Source organism: Ambystoma mexicanum, chromosome 13, assembly GCF_040938575.1.
Source record: "Ambystoma mexicanum isolate Mex_15411 chromosome 13, UKY_AmexF1_1, whole genome shotgun sequence".
NCBI classification, from domain to species: Eukaryota; Metazoa; Chordata; class Amphibia; order Caudata; family Ambystomatidae; genus Ambystoma; species Ambystoma mexicanum.
The window spans coordinates 57,296,306-57,319,636 of record NC_090938.1 but is presented as its reverse complement, the minus strand read 5'-3'; the positions used below and the strand labels follow the sequence as shown (position 1 = coordinate 57,319,636).

The following is a 23,331-nucleotide window of genomic DNA, read 5'->3' as shown; positions in this document are numbered from 1 at the left end:
ATTGTTATGACCTCTAATTATTTTGCATACTATTTGTTCCCAAAATAACAAAACATCTGGTTGACAGTCCAGATATATATATATATCTGGACTGTCAACCAGATGTTTTGTGAAACATATATATATATATATATATATATATTTCAGTCGCGGATATAACCATACAACAGGCTCTCCTGGTCTGCACATTTGCCCTGCCTGACGCTGATTCTGCCTAGTCTCAGGCTCTGCTTTTGCTTTTGCAATAGGAGTACTCCAGCGCCTAGAGTGACTCTTAATTCCCTACAGTGTGCTATATGAGTGTCTTTTCTCACTCCTAGGTCTATTTGAATTTTGAGCAAGATTGCAACTATAGAAAGTGTTCCAGGTCTGAAAGCTGAGCATGAGGCGTTAGGTGCATATGATGTTTGAATGCATCTTTTAAACTGTTAGTGACTCACTTGTGTCTATACCAAGTATTTTTGAATTCTGATTTTGCCCCAACCACACTTTCCAGAAATCAATTCCTTGTATTTATAGCACAGTCTCTGACATAAAGCGCCCTCCTGCTACTGAATTTCCGACCTCCGCCAGACCTGAGCCTGTCACCTGAGCCTCGTCCCCTCCATATTCCCCACATGAAACAGATTAAGGTCCTTGCATCGTTCAGTAAGAGCTTCCTCGTCCAGCTTTCCACTGCTTGGTTGGGAGCCTCACTGTACTGTAACGGTTTATTGAGAGGCCCCCCTCAACACAGAGAGTTCCTTCCCGCCCTATCAAGGTGTCACACAACAAACTGTTTAATGTCAGTTCTTTGTTCAGCTCTATTTCAGATTCATATCAGGCCCCTTGGATCCCTCACCCTGAGCCACCAATGAGCCAGGGCACAGACCTGAGTACAGGAAATATATTTCTATTTATTTGAATTATAAGTAATGGAGATCACACTAAATTGAAACATGCCACCTTCTTTGTGGCATACAATTAAACTTCTTTTTACATAAATAAATCACACAAGTTGGTTGGAAAAACAATACTTTATCCCATTTTCAGTTCTACAAATAATCAACACTGGTCAATGAACAAAATCAATTTCTCCAGCATGGGTCTGGCATGGATTCACAAGTTCATGAATATTCCCAGTCGTCAGGCTGGGAATCCTCGGTAAAATAAAAAACAGTTTCACTTTCACTTTCAAACTGTATTTCTCCTTTAAACCAACCATTGTCCTCTGGTCATACTGCCCCCATCTAATAACAGCCCTCTCGCTAAGCCCCTCTTCTGGCAGCCATCTTCAGATTTTTACCACACGCTTAAGTCCTCGAGTTCACTCTGTGAGCTACTTTTACGCTTTTCCGTGTTTTCGATGGAAAAAGGTTCTATTTTTGTTCCAAAAGAGCCCTTGTGCTCTCTTCTCCATCGGCAAACAGTGGGGATTCCTTTGTCAGTCAATTTCAGCGCCCCTCAAGGGTGATGATTATCGAAGATGTTAGAACGCCACCGGACCTAATTCGTGCCCTCCTACCATGACGGGGAAGAAGAAGGAGGGAAAATCCCTCTACAAGCCCTGCACCAAGTGCAGGATACGGAATGTGTAGAAGACAAGCACCTGCAATGCCTCTACTGCCTGCATCTGGACCATAAGGAGGTGGAGTGAGAGATATGCCTCGGTTTTTCCAAGAAGACGATGAGGCACAGGCACAGTAGACTGGTGGCGTGGCTTAACAACAGGGCCTCTGACCTGTGCCCCAAGCAGGGTCATGCCTCACCCAGGACCGGTTGGTCCGAGAAGCGGTCTTTTAACTCCTTTGAGGGCACCTCAGATGTGGGGGCCCAAGACAGGGTCAAGAACCGCAAGTCTGAGTCCACCAGGTTCGCAGTGGAAGCGGGTCCCAAGATGAATAAGCCGCGATCGACATCACCCTCCGCCTCCATTGCCAGCAAGCAATGAAGCTCCTCCTTGAAAAGGAAATCATCTACCCCGACTAAACTGCGGGAGAAGTCTGAGAAGCCGCGGACGGAGGAGAAGAAGGCCGAACAGCCCAAGCAGGCCCAATCGTTACAGGCTAAGACTTTGTCAATGAGGGAGTTTGAGACAGCTACTAGCGCGTCAGCTAAGGGCGCTGACCCAGTGAAGGTAGCCCCCACAGTGCAGAAGGTATCCCTGCCCCCAATTCGCAACACTGCCGCAGTGACTTTGACAAAGTCTGCTGGCACGCCAGAAGGGGGCCCCGGTTCAACCCCCACAGGGGGGAAATAGTGGGGGGGCCCAAAACAGCCCTCCCAGACCGTGGCAGAAGCCCTGGAGGTCTTGTCCACGGACAACAATGACCAGGAGTCCTTGCACACAGTCCACAAGGACTTGGAACAGGAGGATGACAGCACGGGCCTAGGTTGCCGATCTCACCAGCTCAGTTGAGGGACTTGTCTATGGACATTGTCGACCCTGCACACCTTGGTGTTGGAGATCCAGAGGAGGAGGCCCCCGAACAAGGCTCCGGTGGTACCCCAGGTCCCTGATCAGCCTCAAACGAAAAAGAGGAAGCATCATCTGATGCCCCCATTTCAGCCTTCACGTCGGGCCCCTTTTCCTCCCAGCAGACACGGGTATGGTTTCGGGGACGGATACTGTCACGACGACAGATGGCGATGAAGATATCGGCACAGTGGACGGCGAGTCTCTGCATTTGGATGTTCCACATTGGGTGTCCCCACCAGACGAGATGGGATCATTCCACTCCATGATCTACAGAGCCTCTGAGCTATTCCAGCTTGTGCCCGAGGAAACCAGGAAGGAGGAGTTCTTGTACCAGAGGCGCGAGGCCAAGAGGAAGACAATCGTGCTGGTGCCCCTTCTGGACGACATGTGGGCAGAGGGCCTTGCCCTCATGAAGAACCCTTGCAGGGCTTCAGCCAAACGGGATAGGCTGGAGAAGAAGTATCGGGTACCAGACTGCGCACCCAAGTGCCTGATGTTGCAACCATCGCCGGATTCAGTGGTATCGGCAGCCGCGAGGTAACGGTCAGCCAACCCATCCTCGTCATCTTCGGTCCCTCCGGACAGCAAGGGGAAGTGGATGGACGCCATGCGAAGGAAGGTGTTTTACACCGCCGCGTCCACTATCAAGGCGGCCAACACACTGGTGATCCTAGCCAGGTACGACAGGGAGCTGTGGTAAAAGCTGGCGATAAGAGGATGGAGGCAAATGCTCTCTTCCAGGAAGGAGAAGTAGCGTCTGATCACGCCATCACAGTGGCCTTGGATGTCGCTGACACAGGGTTCCGGCAGATGGGGAACGTGTCTGCCTACGTCGCCAAGGCCGGATGAAGGCCACAAATTTCCAGCAGGAGGTCCAGGCGAAGGTGTTGGACATGTCCTTCGACGTAGAGAACTTGTTTGGGAAGTCCCTCCAGGCCATCAAGGTGAATGTGTAGACGGCCCGTTCCCTGTGCACACTCCAGCAGCATTGTTCTTCTTTTCACTCCTCCATGTCTGCCAAAGGTTTATCCCTCCACATCCACGACTCAGAGGAAGCCTACAGAGGCTGTTCCCTGTCCTACGGTAGCAGAGGACAGCGTTGTCACCCTCAGGGCAGGACTCCGGCACGGAAGCAGGCCTAAACCGGCCAGGATGTCGGGCCCCCATGCTTGCACCCCAGTGGGAGACCGGCTGACGAGGCACGTCAGCGAGTAGAAGAAGATTACCACTGAAAAATGGGTGCTGGACGATCTCGCCCAAGAATACACCTTGGAGTTTTTAATGCAGGTGTCCACAGATCCTTCTGATTACCCGTCAGGAGCCGTACATTTCTGGAAGAGGTATGGGCCATGCTGTGAAAGGGGGTGATAAAGCTAGTTCCCCAATGGCTCTGGGGCTCCGGAGTCTATTCCAGATACTTTCTGGTCAGAAAGAGGACAGGGGGCTGAAGGCCCATCCTAGACCTGCGATATCTCAACAAATACCTGAAATCCCAAAAGTTCAGGATGGTCACCTTGCAACATGTGCTCGGCCAACTGGAGAAAGGAGACTGCTTGATGTCGCTGGACTTGGAGGATGCCTATTTCCACATCCCCATTCACAAGAAACATTGGACGTTTCTGCATTTCATAGTGCAGGGACAGCACTACCAGTTCAAGGCTCTACCTTTCGGATTGAAGTCGCCCCCCAGAGTGTTCACTAAATGCATGGCGCCGGTGGTTGCCCATCTATGTCTACGGGGCATACACGTATACCTGTACCTCGACGAATTAGCCATCAGACACACAGAGACAACCGTCCAGCTACTGACAGATCAGGGATTCTCTATCAACTATCCAAAGTCCTGCTTAATACCATCACAGAACGCGCGCTGTTCCTAGGCGCTAGACTCAATACGGAGGAGAAGGTAGCAGCCATTCAAGGGAAGGTGCAGCGACTGTTGTCGACAAAGACAGCCATTGTGCGGGCCATCAAGTTGCTGCTTGACATGATGTCATCCTGCATCTACCTCATCTGGCTATGCAGGTTGCAAATGCGACCCCTTCAGGAGTTCCTGGACACTCGCTGGATACAGGTGTCCAGAAGCTTTGCAGACAAGATCCCTCTCGAAGACTAGTTCCGACGGGCGATAGGGTGGTGGGGCGTCCGCTCCAAAATCGCCCAGGGCATGGATTTCAAAACCCTTCATACCAGAAGATGGTCACCACGGACGCTTCCATGGAAGGCTGGGGAGCCCACACCAGACGTCTGCACGTCAGAGGCCTGTGACTGCGGAGGCGAAGGATCTCCATATCACCATCCTGTTCTGGGCCTTCAAGTCGTTCTTTCCGTCTCTGAAGGGCAAGGTGGTGAGGATCTTCATGAACAACACCACCACCATGTTCTAAATCAGCAAACAAAGGGGCACTCGATCCCCAGCGCTCTCCAAGGAAGCGCTGGACTTGTGGCGATGGACCGTCGGACAAGGGATGTTCCTCGTTACTCTTCACCTAGCGAGGGTCAAGAACACTATTGCAGACTCTCTCAGCAGGGAATTGCACTCCTTTTACGAGTGGGAACTTTGGCAGGTTCAGGTGGACCGCATCTTCGTCAAGTGGGGCAGGCCTCAGATAGATCTGTTTGCGACGACAGCGAACTCCAAATGCTAGAAGTTTGCCAGCAGATTCCACCAACCGAGGAGCCTAGGGTATTCGTTCTCCTTCCCGTGTGAAGGGATGTTTCTGTACGCATTTCCTCTGCTCCCTCCTGCGCTACGAGTCATCAACACAATCAGACAGTGTCAATGCAGGATGATACTCATCGATGCGGCTTGGCCAAGGCAGATTTGGTACACGGACCTTCTCAACTTGTAAACGTTGCCTCCGGTCAAGCTGCCAGTGGTTCCGGTTGTTCTTACCAGAGGAGGCACAATCCTGCATCATGACCCAGGATCGCTGAATCTGAGGGCTTGGCTCCTGCAGTCCTAGAGTTTGGAGGATATGAGTTGCCAGCTGACTGCAGGGATATCCTCGCCAAAGCCAGGGTGTCATCGCCCTTGAAGTGCAACGGTCACAAGGGGAAGCATTTCGCTATGTGGTGCCGTTCACAGAAGATTACCCCTTTGAGGGTCATGGTCCCACAGGTCCTGCAAAGGCTGGACTGGCCCACGCCTCAATCAAGGTACATCTGGCGGCTATCTCCTGCTACACTAGGTCACCAGGAAGATATTCACTTTGGCCCCACCGACTCATCAATGAGTTTCTCAAAGGACTTTTTAGATCTTTCCTGCCGGTGAAGGCTCCTGCCCCGACGTGGTTCTCATTGGGCTCATGGGGGTCCCCTTTGAGCCTCTGCATCAGGCCCTGCTCAATTTTTTCTTGTGGAAAACAGCTTTGCATTGGTCCATCACCTCTACCAGGAGGGTAGGTGAGATCCAGGCCCTATCCTGCAAGTAGCCTTACTTGACTTTACATGAATCGAGGGTGGTGCTGCGTTTGCACCCCTCCCTCATGCCGAAGGTTCCGTCAGAATACCACCTCAACGAGCTTTTGGTGTTACCTGTTTCATTCCCAAAACCTTTGTCTCCGGGTGGAAAGGGCCTTGTACTCGGTGCCCTGAAGTTCTACGTGACACGCACAAAGAATTTTCGGAAGACTTCACAGCTGTTCGTGAACTTTGGTCCTGTGAACCATGGGAAGGCCTTGTCCAAGGCTTCCATTTCAAGATGCCTCTTCGGCTGTATCACGCACTGTCAACGGTTGGCTAACCGACCACTGCCCGGCCATCTGAGAGCCCACTCTGCCAGAGTGATCGCTGTGACGATGGCGTTCCTGTCTGGTGTGCCCCTGCTCGACATCTGCACGGCTGCTATGTGGAGGTCCACGTACACCTTCACGAAATTCTACTCTGTCGACAGGAATTCCATAGAGGAGTCTAGAGTCGGCCAAGCAGTGCTACGCATCCTGTTTGCTTGAGGTGAGTTGGTCTAGGGGTAAGCGTGATTGCTTCTGTTGAGCCTTGCCACCTCCCATGGTTGTGTAATGTTGTACTGCTATGTATTCATTATTCATGAGCATGTGAATCCATGCCAGACCCCATGCTGGAGAAGGTTTAAGTTACTTACCTATAACTACTTTTTCTCCATCATGGGTCTGGCATGGATTCACATGCAAACCCTCCCTCTGTCCCCTCTGAGGCTCTTCTTGGTCATAATGCCACTTTAAGTGCCCACCATATCTGAAGATGGCTGCCAGAGGAGGGGCTTAGGGAGAGGACCGTCATTGGAGGGGGACAGTATGACCGAGAGGATAGCGATTGGGTTAAAGGAGAAATATAGTTTGTAAGTGAAAGTGAAACTGTTTTGTCTTTTACCGAGGATGCCCAGCCTGACAACAGGGAATGTTCAGGAGCATGTGAATACATGCCAGACCCATGCTGGAGAACAATAGTTGCAGTGCTGTGCAATTTTTGATTTTCCTGCGTACTTAAAAATGCTAGCAGTTTGGTTTACAGATTTGTACAAATGCATATGACAATTATTATTTGACCCACACCTTTTGCTTCTCAATGTCACTGGGCCTAGTAAGATCGCTGTTTTGTTCTCCCCTGTTCCCCTCCCTTGCCTTGCCGTGCTCTGAAACATTTGTGTACGAGCGCGATAGAAATAAAATATCAATAACAATATCACATAAACACGGGGTGATTTCACAGTTTGTTTTTCTGACCCCCCTCACTTAAAGGTCTGTGTTTGGGGGGGGCGCTGTTGCGTGCGAGAGAAAATGGTCGCTCTCGTGTGAGCATTCGGCGTGAACCAAGGCTGTAATGCCGACATAAGCGTTTGCGATGACCGGTTCCTGACAGAAACTGTATAGAATGTGCGGCAACATTGGCGGAACAAACTGGGAACGTTTGGTGTCTGGCAATTGCAAAATCTCAGAGGAAAACCGGTATCCGTATCCCACGTGCGGAGGGAAGCGGCACCTGAGGACAACCGAGAAGCGAGAGGAGGGGCCTGGCGAGCGGCAATGCGGATACTCGCTGGCAACGGACGGCGCAACATTCAGCTTGGGAAGGCCGTGGGCGCTCCGCTCCTCGTTGAGCGCCTGTGAGTGGCCCCCCTCAACCCTCCCCTCCTCCCCAGACACTCGCCGATCATCGGGCTCCTGCGGTGGCAGCCCGGGTGGGTGTCGCACGTGGGGCACACACGGGAGCTGTGGTGTGCGGCCCGTGCGAACTGCGGAGCCCCCGGGGGCGAACTGCAGAAGACAGGACAAACTCGATCAGATAAGTGTGGCGGCCATAACGGGGGGGAGGCACAAGTTTTATGCGTACCCCCCAGAACGCCGGTGATCCTCCTCTCTTACACTCCCCCAACAATACCTCTGTGATACGCACGGATCAGATTCGGGCCAACACGGGCTTCCCGTGGACAACTGTAAATAACAGAAACAACTCCCTATAACCACGTAACTCGACGGCGAGGCATGGGCTGGCCTTGTTGGTGCCGGGCATGGGATCACGTTATAGGGGGCAGGCGGTACTCCTCCACTCGGCGCGCTCTGCCAGAAGTAAATCAGTGTATCACGCCAAAGAACCGAAGCGTATAAAAGGGCACATTGCAGTTCATATCACAGACTAATTGACCCCGAGGGAACAATGCCAAAGAGCTTCGGCCCCAAGAAGAGTAAGGGTTCGATTGATAGGTTCACGACACCACTGCAGAAAGAACCTGGTGTGATGATGGCGGAGAGCATGCTCCCACACGAACAACAGACCCCCCGGCAACGATGATGGAACCCCAAGCAGTCTTCCTCGCCATGCAACAGGGCTTTTCGGCCCTCAATGGCAAACTAGATGGGATAACGGCGAACGTGGCGGCCATCAATACGCAACTGGACAAAACTACTTCACGCATGACCGAGGCCGAAACGCGAATCTTGGCCACGGAGGACACACTTGAAACCCTGAAGACCACGCTCTCGAATATGGCAATCGACCTGAGGACAGTGAAGTCCAAATGCGAGGATTTAGAAGCGAGATCAAGACGCAATAATATTTGAATAATTGGTGTTCCAGAGGAAGCGATAAAAGCACCCATGGAAAAGACAGTGGAGGAGCTCTTGCGTACCCTCCTGGGTGACCCGGGATTGTCACCGATGTTCATCATCGAGCGGGCCCACAGATCCCTTGCCCCGAGGCCGAAGCCAGGAGCCTACCCTAGGCCTATAATTGCCAGAGTGATGAACTACAGGGATAGAGATTTAATTCTGAAGGCTGCAAGAGAAAAGAAAGAATTACGTTGGGAAGCTAATACCATACGCATCTTTCCAGACTTTACCCTTGCGGTACAACAGGAGAGGAAGCTCTTTACAGGGGTCAAAAAACTGCTACGGGAAAGACAGATACAGTATGCTATGTTGTATCCAGCGAGACTCAAAATCCATTTCCAGAACAAGATCCACTTCTTTACGTTCCCAGAGGAAGCTGCACATATTCCTGCTTTGACTGATCATCCCAGGATAGGGGAAACCTAACGAAATTTGCGATTATGTGAAAATGGGCATGTTTCTGCTATGTAATGTACAATTCCCGAAGCTATAGCCGCACCCCCCCCCGGGGACGGCCTTTATAGGGGGTATATATGACCAAATTCACAGGATTTGTTAAATTGTGATGCCCCCACAGGTTTCGATATATGTGTGAGCAACCAAGTTGAACCGGTCTACCTTTTACCAGCCTCAAGATGGCATGGGCACTGGAACACGCCGCAGGTCCCCGCCCTGCAGCAGGTGCACAACCAGTGATGGGAAGGGAAGGTTGGGATCCTATGAGCACAGTTAAAGTTGGGGGAACTGTGAGGGTGGGTGGAGGGAACAAGTTGGGAAAGTTGGGTTATGGTTATGTTAAGGATGTTAGTAAAATAAAACGCACACAGGTAATGAACATGATGACCACCAAGCTCCTAATAGAAACATGCTTTTTTGAACACATTGATAACTGCTTCATAGGTTATGGCTGGGAATAACGATGAAAGTATCAAAGTACTAAGTTGGAATGTCCGAGGCCTGGGGTCCAGAGTCAAGAAGAGGAAAATCCTGGCATATATCAATAGACTGGGCAGTAAGATAATTTTTCTACAGGAAACTCATGTGGGACCTCAACAGGGGGGACAACTAATTCCGAATTGGGGAACGCACCAGTACTTCACAACATAGTCTAAATGGGCAAGGGGGACTGCAATTCTAGTACACAAAACCCTCCAGTTTAAATGCATAGAAGCGAAATGTGATCCTGAAGGGAGGTTTGTCCTACTCCATGGCACACTTTGCAATAAGGAGATAGTTCTCCTAAACATATATGGACCAAATGTGGACGATCCAGAATTTTTCTCCCAAATATTCGAGAGGTTGGCCGCCTACCCCACGGCGCATTTGATATGCGGTGGGGACTTTAACACTATTTTAGATGTCCATACAGACCGCACATCGACACAGACCAGGGCACTGACCAAAGCAGCGCAGACTATAACTACAGATATGGTAGACCTAGGTCTGAAAGTCGCCTGGAAAACATTAAATCCTACTAAGAGGGAATATACATATTACTCGACCGTGCATGATATGCACTCCAGAATAGATTTGTGGCTGGTAGATAATGTAGTCCTTTCCTGGGTCCTAGCAGCACAGCATTATCCCAGAACATATTCAGATCACTCCCCAATCCAGTTAACATTACGAATTCCAGGCACTATAGTAACGCGACCAATGTGGAGATTTAAACCTGCAGCATTGCGCGACTTGGTCTACAGGAACGCTATGGAACAACAAATACAGGAATATTTCGAAATCAATGAAAACTCGGTGTCCAGTCAAGCAATAGTATGGCAAGCGTTTAAGGCCTATATAAGGGGAAGCTCAATATCGACAGAAAATTGAATTCTTAAAGACATCAGGGGTAGACTGAACAGATTGGAATCGCATATAGCATCACTGCAATCTCAATATGCACAAACCCCATCAGCTCACCTCAGTTCCGAAATGAAAGCAAAACTAGATGAATACAATGAGGCAACAGATCAAGAAAACCGATTTTTTGATAAACCAGTTGCAGCACGCCGATATGGGGAGGGTGAGCGCCCCGGGAGGTTACTGGCCAGGACAGTGAAGGGAGAGAGGGGACCAACGATCATACCGTGCGTGCAAAGGCCAGATGGTTTGGTTACCACTGACCGAGACAAGATAGAAGAAACGTTCCATACATTTTATAAAAGTCTTTATTCCCCGCAATCTGATTCCACAGACGAGGAAATTGATCGATACCTGTCACAAATACCGACAACATTGCTGGCCGATGACACTAGGGAATTGTTAGAGATGGCGATTATCGAGGCGGAAATGTTAGAAGCGATAAAGGCATTACCTAACGGGAAAGCACCTGGCGCTGACGGACTGGGGGCTGAGTTTTATAAGGAGTTTGGTCCCCTACTGGTCCCCAGATTAATGGCAGTATGGAGTGAGGCCCTACATAAAGGAGAACTCCATGAAACCACTAGGGAAGCAGTGATTACGATGTTACTCAAGCCGGGGAAACCCCCTGAGGAGTGTGGGTCTTATAGGCCATTATCATTAATAAACACCGATGCAAAGATCCTGGCAAAGATACTGGCAACTAGACTAACACCTCTGATGCCATATATGGTACATGAAGACCAGGCAGGGTTTATTAAGGGAAGGTCCACTGCAACCAATGTTAGAAGGTGCCATAACATTTTAGCCACAACACTCCCTGAGGTCCAGGCCGTGGCTGTTTCCTTAGATATGCATAAGGCCTTCGACACGGTTTCGTGGGCCTTTCTCTTCGGGGTTCTGCGCAACTATGGGTTCGGCCCCAATTTTCTGAAATGGATAAAAATACTGTACACATGCCCACATGCAAAAATAAGAATCAATGGGGTTTTAACAAACAAACTGGAACTGAAGGGGGGAACGCGACAAGGATGCCCATTATCGCCATTATTGTTCGCATTAATAATTGAACCTTTAGCAGATATCCTTAGGGCACGGTACAGCTCAGCAGGACTCAGGCTAGACGATGAATTACACATTATAACTTTATATGCAGACGACATTCTGTTATATCTAAAAAATCCGGATCGAACCTTGGGCAAGGTACTGGCTGAGGTTAAACGGTTTGGGGAACATTCGGGTCTACGTCTTAATTCTAGCAAGTTAGAGATATTCCCAATCACAGAAAATACACCGCAACCACAAGACCTATATGGTCTTGTCTGGAGCCCTACTCATATACTTTATTTGGGTGCACACATTGCCAGAACAGCACAGCTCTCCCGCACCTTGAATTATTGCGTTCTCACAGATGCCCTGTGCGTGAAAATAAAACGCTGGAGCGCCCTCCCCATATCACTGATGGGCAGGGTAGCACTAATTAAAATGATTATATTACCAAAGCTTTTTTATTTATTCAGCACTATACCTGTCTGGCCAGGCCGCTCTTTATTTACCATACTGACTGGCGCGTGCACCTTGTTTGTATGGGGAGGACATTCCAGAGTGAGCTGGAAAAAGCTGACAGATACATACTCTAGAGGAGGGATGATGGCACCTGACTTGGAGTTGTATTATCTGGCTCCACAGGCACACTACGCCTCCCAATGGGCGGCACAATTCCTCAACCCTGTGACCCTGATACCCGGTTGTACAGAGCGCGAAGCGATAACGGCACTCCACAAAATGAGCAGATCAACCCCCAAGCACTATAACACTATAGAACCAGCGAAGGTGACGACAGCTGCATGGGCCAAAATAGCCGATGTGTTTGAAACCAACAGGCTATACCATCCGTGTATGCCACTCTGGGGAGACCCACAAACACCCTTCAGTGCAGATAGTCAAATCGCGATGCATTGGACATCCAGAGGGATCACCCAGTGGGGACAACTCTTCCCTGACCAGAGCTTTATCCAGTGGATAGACATCAGAGAGGTTGTGGGAAACACGAACAGACATAAACAGCAGTATACCCAAGTGCGAATGGCCATACAAGAAACATGCCCCACATTCCCCAGCGAACCAGCGATAAATATAGGTCTGGGCTACATATTCACAGGGGGGACACAAAAAGTCTTGGTGGCGGCATTGTATAAGCTACTACTTCAAACGCGCCCTGTAGAGAACACCGCAGCTAAGAGTCAATGGGAACAAGACCTGGGACAGCAGATTGATGACCAGGAATGGGCACAGATTTGCTCGCTCACCAAGCAAATATCGTGTAATTCCAGATATAAGGTAATTCACTACAAAATAGTGCAGAGAGCGCATTATACCCCAGCAAAACTTAAACAACTATATCCCAACATGTCGGGGACCTGCCCTAGATGTCAGACTGAGGATGCAAATATCTATCATATGCTAAGGTCATGTATAAAGCTGTATAGACATCTGTGCCGCCTTAGATGAGATGGCTGACCAACCACTGGAATGGTCACCCAAGATATGTTTGTTGGGAGCAGTGGGGAAAATGAACCCGACTTGGCGTAAACTGTTGAATCTGAGCCTACTAATAGCCAAAAGGGCAATTTTGATGAAATGGAAGAGTGCATACCCCCCAACTAAGGCTGATTGGGATAAGGACATGGTGTGGACTAATGATACAGAAGAACTCTACATAGACTCGGTGCTACCCCAATCCAGACCAAGGAACATATGGGATAGATATAAACAATACCTGTTTGATAAGGCAGAGCGAGATGACTCAGGATCGGAAGCTAATTGATTTTGTAAAATGTAATGAAGCGATGTGCAATATATGTAAGCATTAATGTTACCTGTGTGCAAGAAAAATAAAGTTAAAAAAAAAAAAGGTCTGTGTTTGGGAAATCAGACCGTAAAATGAGGTGATTTAGCAATTGTGGATTTGCAGCCCACCCTCCACTTAAAGGCCTGTGTTGCTGAAGTTGGCAGTTTAGGGATTTTTTTAGTTTAGGGACAAAGACACCCCAATTGCTTAAAGAAGTCTGGGTCAACAGGACAAATAGGATCACCAAATTAAATTACAGGCTATAGTTTTCAGCATACACTGGGAATGAGCTTTGTTAATTTTGAATGTTAACAAAAAAATCAACCCGGAGTGTTTTGCTAAATGGGAATTCATTAAATTATATTCAGTCAAACAGGCTAAGGATCTACACAGTTTTGCCCCCTACCTCCCACTAACTGTAAAGGGAAAGGATTAAGGCAAGAGCAGATGCCCTACCTTTTTGTTTCAAATGGCTTAATTCTACTTACATTGAAAACCTCTGTTTAAAGTTCAGGAAAGTCAGCTGTATTCCAGGACCCTCTTTGAGAACAGGGCACAGGTCTGGTCACACCACTCTCAAGAATGGCCCCCAGCTCTTCACCATAGAACCCAGTCATCTTCCAGGCCTCCCCAATAATAGACAGCTCCGCCCAGATGCAATTTCAGAAAATCTCCTTTGGTGTTTCCTTGCGGCTGTCAGTTCATAATTCTTAGCAGCCCGCCCCTCTCTCATAGTGCATCCACTTTATATACCAGTGATGACACCATCAAGATTTCATATTGGGCAGTGTCCTGAAAGAATTCTCACAACCAGGATTGGACAGTTACCCTTCTCTCTCACCCAAGTCCAACCTCTCACTAAGGATTGGTTTAGGAGTCTAGAACAGAAATATGGCAGCTCTGATTCGAAATCCCAATTTTTTTGGTCAACATTTTGTCAAAAAGTCATTTTGTTGCAAAACTTCATAATTTACTAATAACTGCATAATATATATATATATATATGCAGAAGGATGTCAGGAAAAAGATACAGGTAGGCAGATGAACAATACCACCAACTTTAGCCAAGACTTGCCCAAGCACTCACGACCATTTACTAAGTTTAAAATTGTTTTCTTTTATTTATCAAAAGTAGTGCAAAACATCATAAAAAGCATACATGGCAATACCTGGTCAGACCAGGTATAAGGTACCACTCACCCCAACGCGTGGAAAAACGCCACGCGTTCCGCTCGACTCGCGAGCTTCCTCAGGCTTGTAGTCGTTCCCAACTGGTGTATTCTCGTGTTTATATTGACTCACAGGCCATGTAATGTGCTCCTCCCAACTGCTACTTGCGCGTCACATGATTCACAGTTCAAATTTTACTAAGAGAGAACTCTATGGTTCAGCATGTCGGTAAATCCGCCATTTTGGAGCGTCTATGGTCTGATAGACTGTAAATATAAATGTATGGAATTCAAATGCTAGTAAATTATGTTAAATATAGACTAGTGCGCGCAGACAGCAGGAACAGGGGGAATCAAACATTCCATGCCTAAGCGTGGATGAAATATACCAACTTGATTACGAGATATCGCGCCAGTGCGCAATTACAATATTTGTTGCCTCACCGCGCGAGAAACATTCTCTGCGGTGTGGCAAACAATCCGCATGAAGGGGTGAGTGCAGAAAAAAACAGATGCAGCGGCTGCAACCCGATTTCAACGATGCCCGCCTGCACAATGCATGGAGAGAAGGGAATCCACATCAATATAACGAGTGTACTCAATAAATTATGGGTTCGAAGCAGTGCATGTTGGACCTCGCTTAGGCATGGAATGTTTGATTCCCCCTGTTCCTGCTTTCTGCGCGCACTAGTCTATATTTAAAATAATTTACTAGCATTTGAATTACATACATTTATATTTACGGTCTATCAGACCATAGACACTCCAAAATGGCAGATTTACCGACATGCTGAACCATAGAGTTCTCCCTTAGTAAAATTTGAACTGTGAATCATGTGACGCGCGAGTAGCAGGTGGGAGGAGCACATTACATGGCCTGTGAGTCAATATAAACACGAGAATACACCAGTTGGGAACGACTACAAGCCTGAGGAAGCTCGAGGTATAAGGCACCACTCACCCCAACGCGTGGCGTTTTTCCACGCGTTGGGGTGAGTGGTGCCTTATACCTGGTCTGACCAGGTATTGCATGTATGCTTTTCATGATGTTTTGCACTACTTTTGATAAATAAAATATTTTTTTTTAAACTTAATAAATGGTCGTGAGTGCTTGGGCAAGTCTTGGCTAAAGTTGGAGGTATTGTTCATCTGCCTACCTGTATCTTTTTCCTGACATCCTTCTGTAATTTATAGAGCTCAGCCCGCTCTAGCCCAACAGCACTAGCTCAGTAATGAGTTAGAGCGCAGTCTAGGGGCTGACAAATGTTTTCCCTATACATATATATATATATATATATATATATATATATATATATATTCCGCTTGAGCTAATCATGGAGCCATTAATACAAAAAGCATAATAGTTAGGGACATGCAATTCACTCTCCACATACTTAATTTTACCCTCCACCAGTCCGCCAACTCTTAAATTCAGGACATGTTCAGAGCAACCAGGAACACATTTTAGCTTGCCAAAACATTTCTCTAAATTGCAGGTGGATGAATTTTATTTAAACAAACTCACCTGCAATTTATCTTAAAATGACACATAAATGAATGCAGAACGACTTATGGTTGCTCAGAAAAATGCATACATTATGGTAGTCCTTTTAAACCAATAGGAAATCTTCATGTTATGCAAAGGTGAGCCTACGTTCCTCCAGTCCATTTGCCATTTTTGGCCAGGATGTGACCAGAGATTCCTGGACTGTGTTTTGTCTCTTTGTTGTTTGAAATTGGTAGGCTCCAGGTCATAAATACTTGGGATGCATTGGCTACACAGAGATCTCCCACTGTAAATAATGCAGCTGGCGCGCACCATGGTAATTGTGCCAAAAATGCCCCAATGAGTCCTCCGGACTCAAAATAAATGGGGACTTACCCCGCCACTGCAACTTATAGTGCCGAACCAAGTTGTGGTTACGCTAATTGTGTTGGGCGTTACACTCACGGATTTCTGGCTGGGATACCTCCCAAATCGTGATGAGGCCCTTTAAGTCTTTTCCCTGACATCTTTATGTTAGCAGGGGACATTTTTCTCATGTCTTGCTTTGAAACTGCAAACTCACCTGCAAAGCCATTTTAGTGCCAGTGCTTGAGAATCCTGCTTTTCATGAAAAAGGGGCCTTTAAATTTCTTCTACCACTGTGAATTAAAAGGCTGCTTTTTCTTTTTTAATGGCAGATAGGCCTTTTTCAAATAGCACTTCCTTGTGTTACTTGCAGAAACCCCCACACTCTGCCTTAATAGGCCCATTTTCAGCGTCAAGTTTTTTTTATGAAGGTTGGCAGGTAATCTTTCCAATGGGCCCTTCAGTTCTGTTTGTTGATGCCTTTGTTTGAACCCCACAGTATGTAGAAGATCTCTTGGCTTTACACACTGTCACATTTGTTGACACTGCACCAGATCGCCCCACAGTTCCTCCCCTGACTGACAGTTTCTGATATTTCGTCCCATATTCCCCTCCAGCTTAAGCTCCAACCAGAGGTCGAAACTACTGCATTGGAGCGCAACTAGGAGGGAGATGACACATGAGGAGGGACAAATAGCTTGTGGGTGTTATTTGTTATTTACCCACCCATTGACTGCACATGGCCATGCTAATCCCTATGGCCATTCCGAGCCACTATCTGCCACTCCCCGCTCACATCACATACTCCTTTGATCTCTTTGAGCTAGCACTATCAAGCAGTAATATCAAATGTTGGCCTGTAAGTGATATTTCTCCAGCATGGGCTCTGGCATGGATTCACATGTTCATGAATATTCTCTGTCGTCAGGCCGGGAATCCTCAGTAAAAGACAAAACAGTTTCACTTTCACTTACCAACTGCATTTCTCCTCTAAACCAATCACTGAGCTCTGGGTCATACTGCCCCACAGCAGTGACTGCCCTCTCCCTAAACCCCTCCTCTGGCAGCCATCTTCAGATTTTTACAGCACTTTCAAGTGTTGGGAGTCCTTGTGTTTTGCTCTGTGAGCTTTTCTACATTTTTGCTCTTATTTCTATAAAAAGTTCTATTTTTGTCGAATAGAGCCCGTGTGCTCTTTCGCTCCTTTGACCAGCAAGCAGGGATTCATTTGTCTGTGTCTTTCAATGCCCCTCAAGGGCAAGAATCTTCAAAGTTTCATCGAAGATTCCAGAAGGCCATCGGGCCTACACTGCACGCCGGACCATGTCAGAGAAGAGGAGAGGAAGGAGGGACGCTCCCTTTTCAAGCTCTGCTCCAGCTGCGGATTGAGGAACATGTTTGTAGAGGAAAAACACCTCCAGTGCCTCTACAGTCTCCATCCAGACCACAGAGAAGTGGATTGTGAAATCTGTCTTAGGGTTTCCAAGCGAACCGTCAAGGATCGTCACAGTAGGCTGGCGGCGTGGCTCAATGCCAAGGCCTCTACGCCGTGTGGCAAGCAGGGGCATGCCTCACCCAGGACGGCTCGGTCCGAGGAGCGGGCTTCTAAGTTCTTCTAAATTCTTTGAGGGCACTCATCCGTGAGGGCCCAAGAAAAGGCCAAGCACTGCTAGTCCGTTTCCGTTGGGGTCGATGCGCAAGCGAGTCCTGCGATGAGCAGGGCACGCTCATATTCACTGTCTTGCTCCATCTCCAGTCATCGCTCCAGCTTCTCATCAAAGAGGACACCGGCTAACCGAGGGAAGCTGCAGAAGAAGCCAAAGAAGACCAAGGTGCAGGGAAAGGTGTCCGACCTTCCACTGAAGGCTCAGGAAAAAGTCATCCTTGACGATCGAGCTGGTGGGGGCCACCCTCTCCAAGGCAAAAGGGGCTGACCCAGTCCAGGGGGCTCCGGCAGCACCCAGAGTATCCCTGCCCCCGAGGCGGGATGCCTCGGCCAAGCCGGTGTAGAAGGTGCAGAAGAAGAGTATGCTATCCCTAAGCCCAAGACCGACCCCTCAGGATGCAAAAAGGGGTGGCCTCAACTGGGTTCCAGGGCATGGATATGTCTTCCTTGGAGGAGGAGGACCAGGTGTTCGTTCACACAGCCCCAGAGGACGTGGCGAACGATGACGGCAAAAATGCTTATCACGATGATGTGGGTGCTGCGCCCAGCAAGACCAGCCCCACAACACCTCAGAGTGACGTATCGCTGGACGCCCTCTCATCCCTCCACACCCTAGTGTTGGAAATCCAGAAGAGGATGCCGACGATGTCTCCAGCGACACCGGGCCAGCCTCCGGTGAAGAGGAGACAGCACCCTGCAGCATTGCATCAGCCTCTGCACATGCCCTCCCCCCTAGGGATACGGGGACAGACATGGTGAATACGGACACGGATGACGACGGCTGCATTTCTCCGCAGCCAAGAGCTTCTCCCCCGGATGAAGTGGGGTCGTTCCATGCCAAAGTCGCCAGAGCATCTAAGCTCGTCCAGCTGATGCCAGAAGAGACCAACAAAGGTTTCCTTTACCAATGGCGTGAAACCAAGAGGAACACCATTCTGGCGGTTCCTCTCCTGGACGACTTTTGGGATGAAGGCCTGGCATTTATGAGAAATCTGGCCTCAGCCCCAGTGAAGAGAGAGAGGCTGCAGAAAAAGTACTGGGTGCCGGAGTCCGCACCCAAGTGCCTACGTTGACAGCCTTCTCCGGACACAGTGGTACTGGCGGCAGCAAGAAAGAAGTCATCTAACCTCTCGTCTTCAGCCTCTGCCCCTCCGGACAGTGAAGGGAAGAACTTAGATGCCATGGGTAGGAAAGTGATCTACTCAGCGGCAACGACAGTCAAGGCAGCTAAGACGCTTGCAATCCTGGCCAGATACGACAGGGAGCTGTGGTATAAGATGGCCCCGCGGCTGGAGTTTCTGCCTGATGACAAACGGGTCGAGGCGCTGGAGATCCTCCAGGAGAGAGAGGAGGCATCGGACCATGCCATCACTGTGGCCCTGGATGTCGCCGTCACGGGACTTCAACAGATGGGGAACGGTGTCTGCCTCCGTCATCGTGGCTGGTTGAAAGCCTCCAACTTTCGTCAGGAGGTCCAGACCAGAGTACTGGACATGCCCTTCAACAGCGACATCCTATTTGGGAAGGCCATCAATGAGCAATTGAAAGCCATTAAGACGGACATGGCTGCCCCGTGCCCTGGGCACGCTTCAGCAACATCGCCCTTCCTTGCGTGCCTCAGGAGGGAAATCCGGAAGATCTTCGAAGGGTTTCGGTGGGGGTCCTCTTTGTACCGCCAACTCTCCCGGTCCTTGACCCAAGAGGCTGTTCCAAGGCTTTCGGTGGAGGTGGCCGATGTTGTCACTCCCCAGGCTGCAGACACACCCCAAAGTAAGATTGAACTGGCCAGGACGTCAGGCCCCCACCGGTGGGAGGCCGGCTGGTGCGCTTCATCAGCGAGTGGGAAAAGATCTCCATTGACCAATGGGTACTGGACGCTCTCGCCCACGGACATACTCTAGAGTTCCAATGAAAGTGTCCATGGATACCACCGGTGGCCCGGCAGGAGAAGCACATCCCTCAGCTCTTGCAGGAAGTACCGGCCATGATAAGAAAAGGGGCGATAGGGCTGGTGCCAAAGCGACTCTGGGGCTCCGGAGTCTACTCCAGATACTTCTTGGTAAAGAAGAAGACTGGGGGCTGGAGGCCTATTCTAGACCTGCGGTGCCCCAACAAATACCTCAAGTCCCAGAGATTCAGGATGGTCATGTTGCAGCACGTGCTCGGCCAATTGGAGGAAGGAGACTTCCTGACATCACTGGATCTGGAGGACGCTTACTTCCATCTCCCCATTCACGGAAAATCACTGGAAATTCCTGCGCTTCGTAGTGCAGGGGAAGCACTATCGATTCAAGTCCCTGCCCTTCGGACGGAAGTCGGCGCCCAGGGTGTTTATGAAGTGCCTAGCACCGGTGGGGGCCCATCTGCGTCTACAGGGGATACATGTGTACCCGTACCTCTATGACTGGCTCATCCGGCCCAAGTCAAGGGCAGTAGTTGTCGAACACACAGAGAGGACCGTCTGGCTTCTGATGGATCTAGGGTTCTCAGTCAACTATGCAGAGTCCCGCTTGATTCCATCGCAGAATGCACTGTTCCTCTAGGCCAGGCTCAACACAGTCTCCTGCCTGGCGGCTCCATCAGAAGAGAGCATAGCGGCCATGCTGGGCAAGGTGCAATGGCTGTTGGCTCTGAAGACTGCTACGGTGCGGACCATCAAGTCGCTGCTCGGCATGATGTAGTCATGCATTTATCTGATGCGGCTCTGCAGATTGCAGATGTGACCCCTTCAAGAATTCCTGGACGCTCTGTCATGCGATAAGGTGGTGGGGCTTGCGCACCAACCTCACCAGGGGCACGGATTTGCAGAGCCCCCCGTACCAGGAGACTGTCATGATGGAAGCTTCCCTGGAGGGCTGGGGAGCCCGCACTGGACATCTCCATGCCAGAGGCATGTGGCTGCCGGAGGAGAGGGATCTCCACATCAATGTCCTGGAGCTGTGGCCAGTGTTCTTGGCCCTCAAGTCGTTCCTTCCCTCCTTCAAGGGCACGGTGGTGAGGCTCTTCACAGACAATACCACCACAATGTTCTACACCAGGAAGCAGGAGGGCACCAGATCCTCGGCACTCTCCAGAGAGGTGCAGGACTTGAGTCACTGGGCAGTCGCCTCCGATCAAGTTGCCAGTGGTCACGGATGTGCTCACCAGAGAAGGAGGCGCAATCCTGCATCACGACCCAGGATCCCTGTACCTGAAGGCTTGGCTCTTGCAGCCTTAGAGTTCGGAGGGTACAAGCTGCTGGCGGACTGCAGGGAGGTCTTTGCCAGGGCCAGAGCGTCATCGACTCTGAAGTGCTACAGGCACAAGTGGAAACATTTTGCGACGTGGTGCCGGACACAGACGATCAATCCCCTGAGGATCATGGCCTCACAGGTTCTTCCGTACTTGTTGTCGTTGGCCAAGGTCGGACTGGCTCACACCTCCATCAAAGTGCATCTGGTGGCTATCTCCCGCTACACCAGGTCCCCAGGACGGTCTTTCTTTTTTTTTCCACCGTCTCGTCAAGGAGTTCCTTTAAGGACTGTTTCGACCGATCCCACCGGTGAAGGCGCCTGCCCCGGCATGGGAACTCAACGTGGTTCTGACGAGGCTCCTGGGGGCCCCTTTCGAGCCTATGCATCAGGCCTCTCTCAAGTTCCTTTTGTGGAAAACTGCTTTCCTTGAGGCCATCACCATCACCAGGAGCGTAAGCGAGATCCAGGCCCTATCTTGCAAACAGCCTTATCTGACTTTTCACGACACAAGTGTGCTGCTGTGGACGCACCCCTCTTTTATGCCAAAGGTTCCGTCGGACTTGCACCTCAACAAGCCTTTGGTGTTGCCTGTGTTTTTTACAAAACCTTTGTCGCCAGTTGAAAGGGTCTTGCACTCGCTGGATGTAGCTTATGCTCTGAAATTCTATGTGGCACGCACAAAGAGTTTCCGGAAAACATATCAACTATTTGTGAACTTTGGTCCTGTGAACCATGGGAAGGCCTTGTCGAAGGCTTCCATCTCCAGGTGGCTCACCTGCTGTATCACAAACTGTCAATGGCTGGCTAACCAGCGGCCCAAGACCCCATTCTACCAGAGCGATTGCCGCGCCAAAGCCGTTCCTGTCTGGTGTACCCCTGCTGGACATCTGCAGGGCTGCTATGTTGAGGTCCACGCACACCTTCCCAAGATTCTACTGCGTCGACAGGGATTCCAGAGAGGAGTCCAGGGTCGGGAAAGCAGTGCTACGCAATCTGTTTGCTTGAGGTGAGTTGGTTCCAGGGGTAAGTGTAATTGCTTCTGTTGAGACTTGCCACCTCCCATGGTTGTGTAATGTTGTACTGCTATGTATTCTTTATTCATGAGCATGTGAATCCATGCCAGATCCCATGCTGGAGAAGGAACAAGTTACTTAACTGTAACTGTTGTTCTCGAGCATGGGTCTGGCATGGATTAACATGAGGACCCTCCCTCCTGCCCCTCTGCGGCTCTTCTTGGTCATACTGCCACTTAACGTGCTATCAAATCTGAAGATGGCTGCCAGAAGAGGGGCTTAGGGAGAGGGCAGTCATTGTCTGAGGGCAGTATGACCCAGAGCTCAGTGATTGGTTTAGAGGTGAAATACAGTTTGTGAGTGAAAGTGAAACTGTTTTTTCTTTACTGAGGATTCCCAGCCTGACGACTGGGAATATTCATTAATATTCATAAGCATGTGAATCCATGCCAGACCCATGCTGGAGAACAATAGTTACAGGTAAGTAACTTGTTCCTTCTAAGCAGTCTACAGACAGATAATGAATGAACTGCAGCTATAAATGTGATACTGGTGTGAATAGAAATGTCTTAATCAGGTGTGCCTCGCTCACTTGATTTATACGTGGTTCTTGCACTGAAGTTGTTTTCAAAAGAAGCATTGCCAAAGCCAACAGTTTTCGGTTATGTAAGAATTAGGCATTTGCCAGGCACGGCTATCGCCTTCCAGTAATCACATCATTTTTCAACTGTTGCCATCATATGGTCGGGTACTACCAATATGGCAGCGCCCGGCTAATGCCTATCCCAGGCCTACACAAAAGCCCAAACTGCTAGCTTTGCAATGCTTGCTTTCCGTATACAGTGTTTATATCGAAAATGATATAGTGAAAGAAACATGTATGGAATCTTTTATATCGAAAACGTATATAATGAATGCATTTAGAGGTTGAGTAAAGGGTTAAATATTTTTGGGAAACGGTTGGGGTGGGTTTTTAGGGGTCGGAATGGAGGTTTGGTCGGGGACGCCCCCCCAAACCCCCCAAAAAAAGAAGTGCATTCACTATAAAAGTTTTCATTATATACATTTCGATATATAATCCTTCTCTATATATTACCTCAACGTTGTCTGCACTTAATCCCGAACTTTACTGCCAAGAAGAGACCA

At 49.3% G+C, this 23,331-nt stretch overlaps 1 protein-coding gene and 1 long non-coding RNA gene across 5 annotated transcripts in view; one reads left to right on the top strand and one right to left on the bottom strand.

Annotated features, from left to right (window-relative positions):
- LOC138520848 (uncharacterized) overlaps nt 1–23,331 on the bottom strand; it is a 253,068-nt gene that overhangs the window by 176,832 nt on the left and 52,905 nt on the right. The window lies entirely within an intron of this gene.
- LOC138520847 (complement receptor type 2-like) overlaps nt 1–23,331 on the top strand; it is a 309,555-nt gene that overhangs the window by 260,121 nt on the left and 26,103 nt on the right. The window lies entirely within an intron of this gene.